Genomic DNA, 9,466 nt, shown 5'->3' with positions numbered 1-9,466 from the left:
ATTCTTTCACTCAGGTGTGAGGGCCTTCACTTTGTAGATGCTCCAGGTGTGTGTGGAAGTTTTTTTCTGTTTCCTAGTGTCCTGCACTCTTCTTTCAATCAGGTGTGAGTGCCTTCTTTCTTACGTAGATCCAAGTGTGTTTGGAAGTTAGGTTCTGTTTCCTGGTAGCGTGCACATTTCTTTCAGGTGTGAATGTCTTCTCTATGAAGATGCTCCAGGTGTGTGTGGAAGTTTTTTTTTCTGTTTCTTAGTGGCCTAAACTCTTCTTTCAATCAGTTGTGAGTGCCTTCTCTTTGAGGAGGCTCCAGGTGTTTGTGGAAGTTTGTTTCTTTTTCCTGGTAGCCTGCACACTTATTTCACTCAGGTGTGAATGCCTTCTCTCTGACCAAGCTCCAGGTGTTTGTTGAAGTTAGTTTCTGTTTCCTGTTACCCAGCACACTTCTTTCACCCAGGTGTGAGTGCCTTCTTTCTTAAGATGATCCAGGTGTTTGTGAAAGTTAGGTACTTTTTCTTGGGGGTGGTCAAAATTCTTTCCCTCAGGTGTGATTGCCGTCTCTTTGAAGATGATCCAGGTATGTGTGGAAGTTTTTTTTCTGTTTCCTAGTGGCCTGCATTCTTCTTTCAATCGGGTGTAATTGCCTTCTCTCTGAAGAGGCTCCTGGATTTTGCGGAAGTTACATACTATTTCTTGGGGGCGTACATACTTCTTTCACTCAGCTATGAGTACATTCTCTCTGAAGATGATCCAGGTATTTGTGAAAGTTATTTTATTTTTCTTGGGGGTTTACATACTTCTTTCAATTAGATGTGAATGCCTTCTCTCTGAAGATGCTCCAGGTGTTTGTGGAAGTTAGTTTCTGTATCCTGGTAGCCTACACACTTCTTTCAATAATGTGTGAGTGCCTTCTCTCTTAAGTTGATCCAGGTGTGTGTGGAAGTTAGGTTCAGTTTCTTGGGGGCGTGCACACTTTTTTTTACTCAGGTGTGAGTGGCTTCTCTTAGAAGGTGCTCCAGGTGTGTGAAAGTTTTTCTCTTTTTCCTACTTGCCTGCACTCTTCTTTCAATCAGGTGTGAGGGCCTTTTCTCTGAAGAGCCTCCAGCTGTTTGTGGAAGTTACTTTCTGTTTCCTGGGGTCTTACAAACTTCTTTCACTCAGGTGTGAGTGCCTTCTTTCTTAAGATGATCTAGTTGTGTGTGTAAGTTAAGTTCTGTTTCTTGGGGGAGTGCACACTTCTTTCACTCAGGTGTGAGTGCCTTCTCTTTGAAGATGCTCCAGGTGTGTGTGGAATTTTTTTTTCTGTTTCCTAGTGGAATTTTTTTTCCTTTTCCTAGTGTTTCAGTCTGGTTTGAGTGACTTTTCTCTGAAGAGGCTCCAGGTTTTTGTGGAAGTTACTTTTTGTTTCCTAGGGCTGTACATACTAATTTTACTTATCTGTGAGTGACTTCTATCTGAAGAGGATTTAGGTGTTTTTGGAAGTTAGTTTCTATTTCCTGGTAGCCTGCACACTTCTTTCAGTTATGTGTGAGTGCCTTCTCTTTGACGTTGCAGGTGTGTATGTAAGATGTTTTCTGTTTCTTAGTGGACTGCACTCATTTCAATCAGGTATGAGTGCCTTCTCTCTTAAAAGGCTCCAGGTATTTATGGAAATTACGTTCTGTTTCCTGGGGGCGTATAATTCTTTCACTCAGCTGTGAGTGCTTTCTCTCCAAAGATCCTCCAGGTGTTTGTGGAACTTAGTTTCTGTTTCCCGGAAACCTGCACAATTCTTTCACTCAGGTTTGAGAGCCTTCTCTCTTAAGATGATTCAGGTGTGTGTGGAAGTTAGGTTTTCTTTCTTGGGGGAGTGCACACTTCTTTCACTCAGTTTTGAGTGTCTTCTTTCTAAGATGATCCAGATGTGTGTGGTGGTTAGGTTCTTTGGGGGAGAGGGGGCATGCACACTTCGTTCACTCACGTGTGAGTGCCTTCTCTTTGAACATGCTCCCGGTGTGTGCCAATTTTTTTTCTATTTCCTAGTGGCCTGCACTCTTCTTTCAAAGGAGTGTGTGTGCATTCTCTCTGAAGAGGCTCCAGGTGTTTGTGGAAGTTACTTTCTGTTTCCTGGGGACTTACATACTTCCTTCGTTCAGCTGTGATTGCCTTCTCTCTAAAGAGGCTCCAGGTGTTTGTGGAAGTTATTTTATTTTTCTTGGGGGTTTACATACTTCTTTCAATCAGGTGTGAATGCCTTCTCTCTGAAGATGCTCCAGGTGTTTGTGGAAGTTAGTTTCTGTATCCTGGTAGCCTACACACTTCTTTCAATGTGTGAGTGCTTTCTCTCTTAAGTTGATCCAGGTGTGTGTGGAAGTTAGTTTCAGTTTCTTGGGGGCATGCACACTTTTTTTAATCAGGTGTGAGTGGCTTCTCTTTGAAGGTGCTCCAGGTGTGTGTGAAAGTTTTATTCTGTTTCCTGCTGGCCTGCACTCTTCTTTCAACCAGGTGTGAATGCCTTCTTTCTTAAGATGATCCAGTTGTGTAAGTTTTCTGTTTCTTGGTGGTATGCACACTTCTTTCACTCAGGTGTGAGTGCCTTCTCTTTGAAGATGCTCCAGGTGTGTGTGGAAGTTTTTTTCTGTTTCATAGTGGCCTGAACACATCTTTCAATCTGGTGTGAGTGCCTTTTCTCTGAAGAGGGTCCAAGATTTTGTGGAAGTTACTTTCTGTTTCCTAGGGGCATCCATACTTTTACTCAGCTGTGAGTGCCTTCTCTCTGAAGAGGATCCAGGTGTTTTTGGAAATTACTTTCTGTTTCCTGGTATCCTGCACACTTCTTTCACTCAGGTGTGAGTGCCTTCTCTTTGAAGATACTCCAGGTGTGTGTGGAAGTTTTTTTCTGTTTCATAGTGGCCTGAACACATTTTTCAATCTGGTGTGAGTGCTTTTTCTCTGAAGAGGGTCCAGGATTTTGTGGAAGTTACTTTCTGTTTCCTAGGGGCATACATACTAATTTTACTCAGCTGTGAGCGTTTTCCCTTTGAAGAGGATCCAGGTGTTTTTGGAAATTAGTTTCTGTTTCCTGGTAGCCTGCACACTTCTTTCACTCAGATGTGAGTGCCTTCTCTTTGAAGATGCTCCAGGTATGTGTGGAAGTTTTTTTCTGTTTCTCAGTGGACTGCACTCCTATTTCAACAAATACATGGAGCCTTTTCAGAGAGAAGTTACCTTTTTTCCCAGGGGATGTACATACTTCTTTCACTCAGCTGTGAGTGCCTTCTCTCTGAAGATGCTCCAGGTGTTTGTGGAAGTTAGTTTCTGTTTCCTGTCGGCTTGCACACTTCTTTCACACAGGTTTGAGAGCCTTCTCTCTTAAGATGATCAAGGAGTGTGTGGAAGTTAGGTTTTGTTTCTTGGGGGCGTGCACACTTCTTTCACTCAGGTGTGAGTGCCTTCTCTCTAAGATGATCCAGATGTGTGTGGAAGTTAGGTTTTGGGGGGGGGTAGGCACACTTCATTCACTCAGGTGTGAGTGCCTTCTCTCTTAAGAGAATCAAGGTATGTATGTAAGTTAGGTTCTGTTTCTTGGGGGTGTGCACAGTTCTTTCACTCAGCTGTCAGTGCCTTCTCTCTGTAGATGCTCTAGGTGTCTGTGGAAGTTTTTTTCTGTTTCCTGCTGGTCTGCAATCTTCTTTCAAACAGCTGTGAGTGCCTTCTCTCTGAAGAGTCTCTAGGTATTTTGGAAGTTACCTTCTGTATCGTGGGGGTGTACATACTTCTTTCACTCACCTGTGAGTGTCTTCTCTCTGAAGAGGTTTGAGGTGCTTGTGGAAGTTACTTTCTATTTCCTAGGGACGTACATACTTCTTTCACCCAGCTTTGAGTGTCTTCTCTTTGAAGAAGCTCCAGGTCTTTATGGAAGTTAGTTTCTATTTCCTGGCAGCCTACACACTTCTTTCCCTCAGGTGTGAGTGCATTCTTTCTTAAGAAGATCAAGGTGTGTTTGGAAGTTAGATTTTGTTTCTTGGGGGCATGCACACTTCTTTCACTCAGGTGTGAGTGCCTTTCTTTAAAGATGCCCCAGGTTTGTGAAAGTTTATTTCTGTTTCGTAGTGTCCTGCATTCTTTTTTTCAATCAGGTGTGAGTGCCTTCTCTCTGAAAAAGCTCCAGGTAATTGTGGAAGTTACCTTTTGTTTCTTGGGGGCTTGCATCCTTCTTTCACTCTGCCTTGAATGCCTTCTCTCTGAAGATGCTCCAGCTGTTTGTGGAAGTTAGGTTTTGTTTCTTGGGGGCATGAGTGTCTTCTCTTTGAAGATGCTCTAGGTGTGTGTGCAAGTTTTTTTCTGTTTTCTACTGGCCTGTACTCTTCCTTCAATCAGGTGTGAGTGTCTTTTCTCTGAAGAGGTTCCAGGTGTTTGTGGAAGTTACTTTCTGTTTCCTGAGGGCCTACGTACTTCTTTCAGTCAGGTGTGAGTGCCTTTTCTCTGAAGATGCTCCAGGAGTCTGTGGAAGTTAGTTTCTGTTGCCTAGCAGCCTGCACATTTCTTTCACTCCATTGTGAGTGCCTTCTTTCTTAAGATGATCCAGGTGTGTGTGGAAGTTTTTTTCTGTTTCCTAGTGGCCTGCACTCTTCTTTCAACCATGTGTGAGTACCTTCTCTCTGAAGAGGCTCCCGGTGCTTGTGGAAGTTACTTTATGTTTCCTGGTAGCCTGTACAATTCTTTCATTCAGGTGTGAGTGCCTTCTCTCTTAAGATGATCCAGGTGTGTGTGGATGTTAGGTTTTGTTTCTTGGGGTATGCACACTTTTTTCACTCAGGTATGAGTGCCTTCTCTTTGAAGGTGCTCCAGGTGTTTGTGAAAGTTTTTTTCTGTTTCCTGGTGGCCTGCACACTTCTTTCAATCAGGTGTGAGTCCCTTCTTTCTGAAGAGGCTCCAGGTGTTTATGGAAGTTAGTTTCTGTTTCCTGGTAGACTGAACACTTCTTTCAATAAGGTGTGAGTGTCTTCTCTCTTAAGTTGATCCAGGTGTTTGTGGAAGTTAGGTTTTGTTTCTTGGGGGCGTGCACACTTTTTTCACTCAAGTGTGAGTGCCTTCTCTTTGAAGGTGCTCCAGGTGTGTGTGCAAGTTTTTTTCTGTTTCTTAATGGCCTGCACTCTTCTTTCAGTTAGCTCTGAGTGCCTTTTTCTGAAGAGGCTGCTGGTATATGTGGAACTTATTTTCTTCTTCCTGGTAGCCTGCACACTTCTTTCACTTAGGTGTGAGAACTTTCTTTCTTAAGATGATCCAGTAGTGTGTGTAAGTTAAGTTTTGTTTCTTGGAGGCGTGCACACTTTTTTCACTCAGGTGTGAGTGCCTTCTCTCTGAAGAGGCTCCAGATGTTTGTGGAACTTTCTTTCCGTTTCCTGAGGGCGTACATTCTTCTTCCTTCAGGTGCAAGTGCCTTTTTTCTGAAGAGGCTCCAGGTGTTTGTGGAATTTAGTTTCTGTTTCCTGGTAGCTTGCTCAGTTCTTTCACTCAGGTTGAGTGCCTAGTTTCTTAAGATGATCCAGGTGTGTGTGGAAGTTATGTTCTGTTTCTTGGAGCTTGCACACTTCTTTCACTCGTATGTGAAAGCCTTCCCTTTAAGATGCTCCAGGTGTGTGTGTAATTTTTTGTTTGTTTCCTGTTTGCCTGCACTCTTCTTTCAATCTGATGTGAGTGCCTTCTCTCTGAAGAGGCTCCAGGTGTTTGTGGAAGTTACTTTCTGTTTCCTGGGTGCGTACATATTCATTCACAGAACTGTAAGGGCCTTCTCTGTCAAGATGCACCAAGAGTGTGTAGAAGTTTTTTATTTTTCCTAGTGCCCTCCACTCTTCTTTCAATCCGGTGTGAGAGCCTTCTCTCTGAAGATGCTCCAGGTGTTTGCGGAAGTTTCTTTCTGTTACCAGGGGGCGTACATACTTCTTTCACTCAGCTGAGTGCCTACTCTCTGAAGGTGCTCCAGGTTTTTACGGAAGTAATTTTCTGTTTCCTGCTAGCCTGCACACTTCCTTCACTCAGGTGTGAGTCCCTTCTTTCTTAAGATGATCCAGGTGTGTGTGGAAGTTAGTTTCTGTTTCTTGGGGGCATGCTCACTTCTTTCACTCAAGTGTGAGTGCCTTTTCTTTTAAGATGCCCCAGGTGTGTGGAATTTTTTTTCTGTTTCCTAGTGGGCTGCACTCTTCTTTCAATCAGGTGTTAGTGCCTTCTCTCTGAAGAGGCTCCACATGTTTGTGGAAGTTACCTTTTGTTTCCTTGTAGCCTGCACACTTCCTTCACTCAGTTGTCAGTGCCTTTTCTCTGAAGATGTTCCAGGTGTTTGTGGAAGTTAGCTTTTGTTTCTTGCGGTCGTGCACACTTCTTTCACTCAGGTGTGAGTGCCTTCTCTTTGAAGATGCTCCAGGTGTGTCGAAGATTTATTCTGCTTCCTAGTGGCCTGCAATCTTCTTTCAATCAGGTGTGAGTGCCTTCTCTCTGAAGAGGCTCCAGGTGTTTGTGGAAGTTACATTCTGTTTCCTGGGGGCGGACTTCTTCTTTTACTCAGCTGTGAGTGCCTGCTCTCTGAAGATGCTCCAGGTGTGTGTGGAAGATTTTTTTTTTTTTCTTGTTGGCTTGCATTTTTTTTCAATCAGGTGTGAGTCCCTTCTTACTGAAAAGGTTCCGGGTGTCTGTGGAAGTTAGTTTCTGTTTCCTGGTACCATGCACACTTCTTTCACTCAACTGTGAGTGCCTTCTCTCTAAAGATGCTCCAGGTGTTTGTGGAATTTTGTTTCTGTCTTCTGATAGGCTGCACACTTCTTTCACTCAGGTGTGACTGCCTTCTTTCTTAAAATGATTCACATGTGTGTGGAAGTTTGGTTCTGTTTCCTGGTGGCCTGCATACTTCTTTCTCTGAGATGCGAGTGCTTTCTTTCTTAAGATGATCCAGGTGTGTGTGGAAGTTATGTCCTACTTCCCTGGTAGTCTGCACACTTCTCTCAATCAGGTGTAAGTGCCTTCTCTCTCACGAGGCTACAGGGGTTTGTGGAAGTTACTTTCTGTTTCTTGGGGGAATACATACTTCTTTCACTCAACTATGAGTGCCTACTTTCTTAAGATGATCCACGTGTGTGTGGAAGTTACTTTCTCTTTCTTGGGGGCATGCATACTTCTTTCACTCACCTGTGAGTGCCTTCTTTCTTAAGATGATACAGGTGTGGGTGGAAGTTAAGTTGTGTTTCCTTTGGGTGTGCACACTTCTGTCACTCAGTTGTGAGTGCCTTCTTTCTTCAGATGATCCAGGTGTGTGTGGAAGATAGATTATGTTTCCTGGGGGCGTGCACTCTTCTTTCACTCAGGTGTGAGTGCCTTCTCTTTGAAGATGCTACAGGTGAGTGTGGAAGTTTTTTCTGTTTCCTAGTGGCCTGCACTCTTCTTTCAATCAGGTGTGAGTGTCTTCTCTCTGAAGAGGCTTCTTTTGTTACCTGGGGTTGTACATTTGTTCAATAAGCTGTGTGTGCTTTCTCTCTGAAGACGCTCTAGGAGTTAGTCAAAGTTAGTTTTTGTTTCCTGGTAGCCTGCACACTTCTTTCACTCAGGTGTGAGTGCCTTCTCTCTGAAGATGATCCTGGTCTTTGTGGAAGTTAGGTTCTGTATCTTGGGGGCGAGCACACTTCTTTCACTCAGGTGATAGTGTCTTCTCTTTGAAGATGCTCCAGACGTGTGTGGAAGTCTTTTTCTGTTTCTTCGTGGCCTGCACTCTTCTTTCAATCTGGTGTGAGTGCCTTCTCTCTGAAGAGACTCCAGGTGTTTGTGGAAGTTACTTTCTGTTTCCTGGGGAGGTACGTACTTCTATCACTCAGCTGTGAGTGCCTTCTCTCTGAATATGCTCCAAGTGTGTGTGGAATTAAGTTCTCTTTGGGGGGGTATACATAATTCTTTCACTCAGTTGTGAATGTCCACTCTGAAGATGCTCCAGGGGTGTTCAGAGGTTACATTCTGTATCTTGGGGGCGTTCACACTTCTTTCAATCAGGTGTAAGTGCCTTCTCTTTGAAGATGCTCCGTGTGTGGAACTTTTTTTCTGTTTCCTAGTTTCATGCACTCTTTTTTCAATCAGGTGTGAGTCCCTTCTCTCTGAAGTGGCTCAAGGGGTTTGGGGAAGTTACTTCCTGTTTCCTAGGGGCGTACATACTTCTTTCACTCAACTGTGAGTGCCTTCTCTCTGACGAAGCTCCAGGTGTTTGTGGAAGTTAGTTTCTGTTTCCTGGTAGCCTACACACTTCTTTAACTCAGGTTTGAGTACCTTCTTTCTGAAGATGATCCAGGTGTTTGTGGAAGTTCGGTTCTATTTCTTCGGGACGGCACACTTCTCTCAATCAGATGTAAGTGCCTTCTCTTTGAAGATGTTCCAGGTGTGTGTGGAAGTTTTTTTCTGTTTGCTAGTGGCCTGCATGCTTCATTCAGTCTGCTGTGAGTGCCTTCTCTTTGAAGATACTCCAAGTATGTGTGGAAGTTTTTTTCGGTTTCTTATGGCCTACACTCTTCTTTCAATCAATTGTGAGTGTCATCTTTTTTAAGATGATCCAGGTGTGTATGTGGAAGTTAGATTCTGATCTTGGGGGTGTGCACATTTCTTTCAATCAGCTGTGAGTTTCTTGTCTCTGAAGATGCTCTAGGTGATTGTGGAATTAGGTTCTGTTTCCTGGTAGCCTGGACACTTCTTTCACTCAGGTGTGAATGCCTTCTTTCTTAAGATGATCCAAGTGTTTGTGGAAGTTAGGTTCAGTTTCTTGTTGGCATGCACACTTCTTTCACTCAGGTGTGAATGCCTTCTCTTTGAAGATGCTCCAGGTGTGTGTGGAACTTATTTTCTGTTTCCTAGTTTCATGCAATCTTTTTTCCATCAGGTGTGAGTCCTTTCTCTCTGAAGAGGCTCCAGATGTTTGTGGAAGTTACTTTCTGTTTCCAGGGGGCGTACATACTTCTTTCACTCAGCTGAGTTCCTTCTCTTGGAAGATCCTCCAGGTTTTTATGGAAGTTAATTTCTGTTTCCTGGTAGCCTGAACACTTCTTTCACTCAGGTGTGAGTAGCTTCTTTCTGAAGATGATCCAGGTGTGTGTGGAAGTTAGGTTCTGTTTCTTGAGGGCATGCGCAATTCTTTCATTCAGGTGTGAGTACCATCTCTCTGAAGTGGCTCCAGTTGTTTTTGGAAGTTGCTTTCTGTTTCTTGGGGGCGTACATACTTCTTAAACTCAGCTTTGAGTGCCTTCCCTCTGAAGAGGCTCCAGGTGTTTGTGGAAGTTACATTCTGGTTCCTGGGGGCATCCATAATTCTATCAGTCAGTTGTGACTGCCTTCTCTCTGAAGATGCTCCAGGTGTTGGTGGAATTTAGTTTCTGTTTCCTGGTAGCCTGCACACTTCTTTCACTCAGGTGTGAGTGCTTATTATGATGATCCAGGTGTGTGTTATAGTTAGGCTCTGTTTCCTGG

Source organism: Otolemur garnettii, unplaced genomic scaffold (genome assembly GCF_000181295.1).
Source record: "Otolemur garnettii isolate 467f Iridium unplaced genomic scaffold, OtoGar3 scaffold00059, whole genome shotgun sequence".
Classification (NCBI taxonomy): domain Eukaryota; kingdom Metazoa; phylum Chordata; class Mammalia; order Primates; family Galagidae; genus Otolemur; species Otolemur garnettii.
This window is presented reverse-complemented; position numbering follows the sequence as displayed.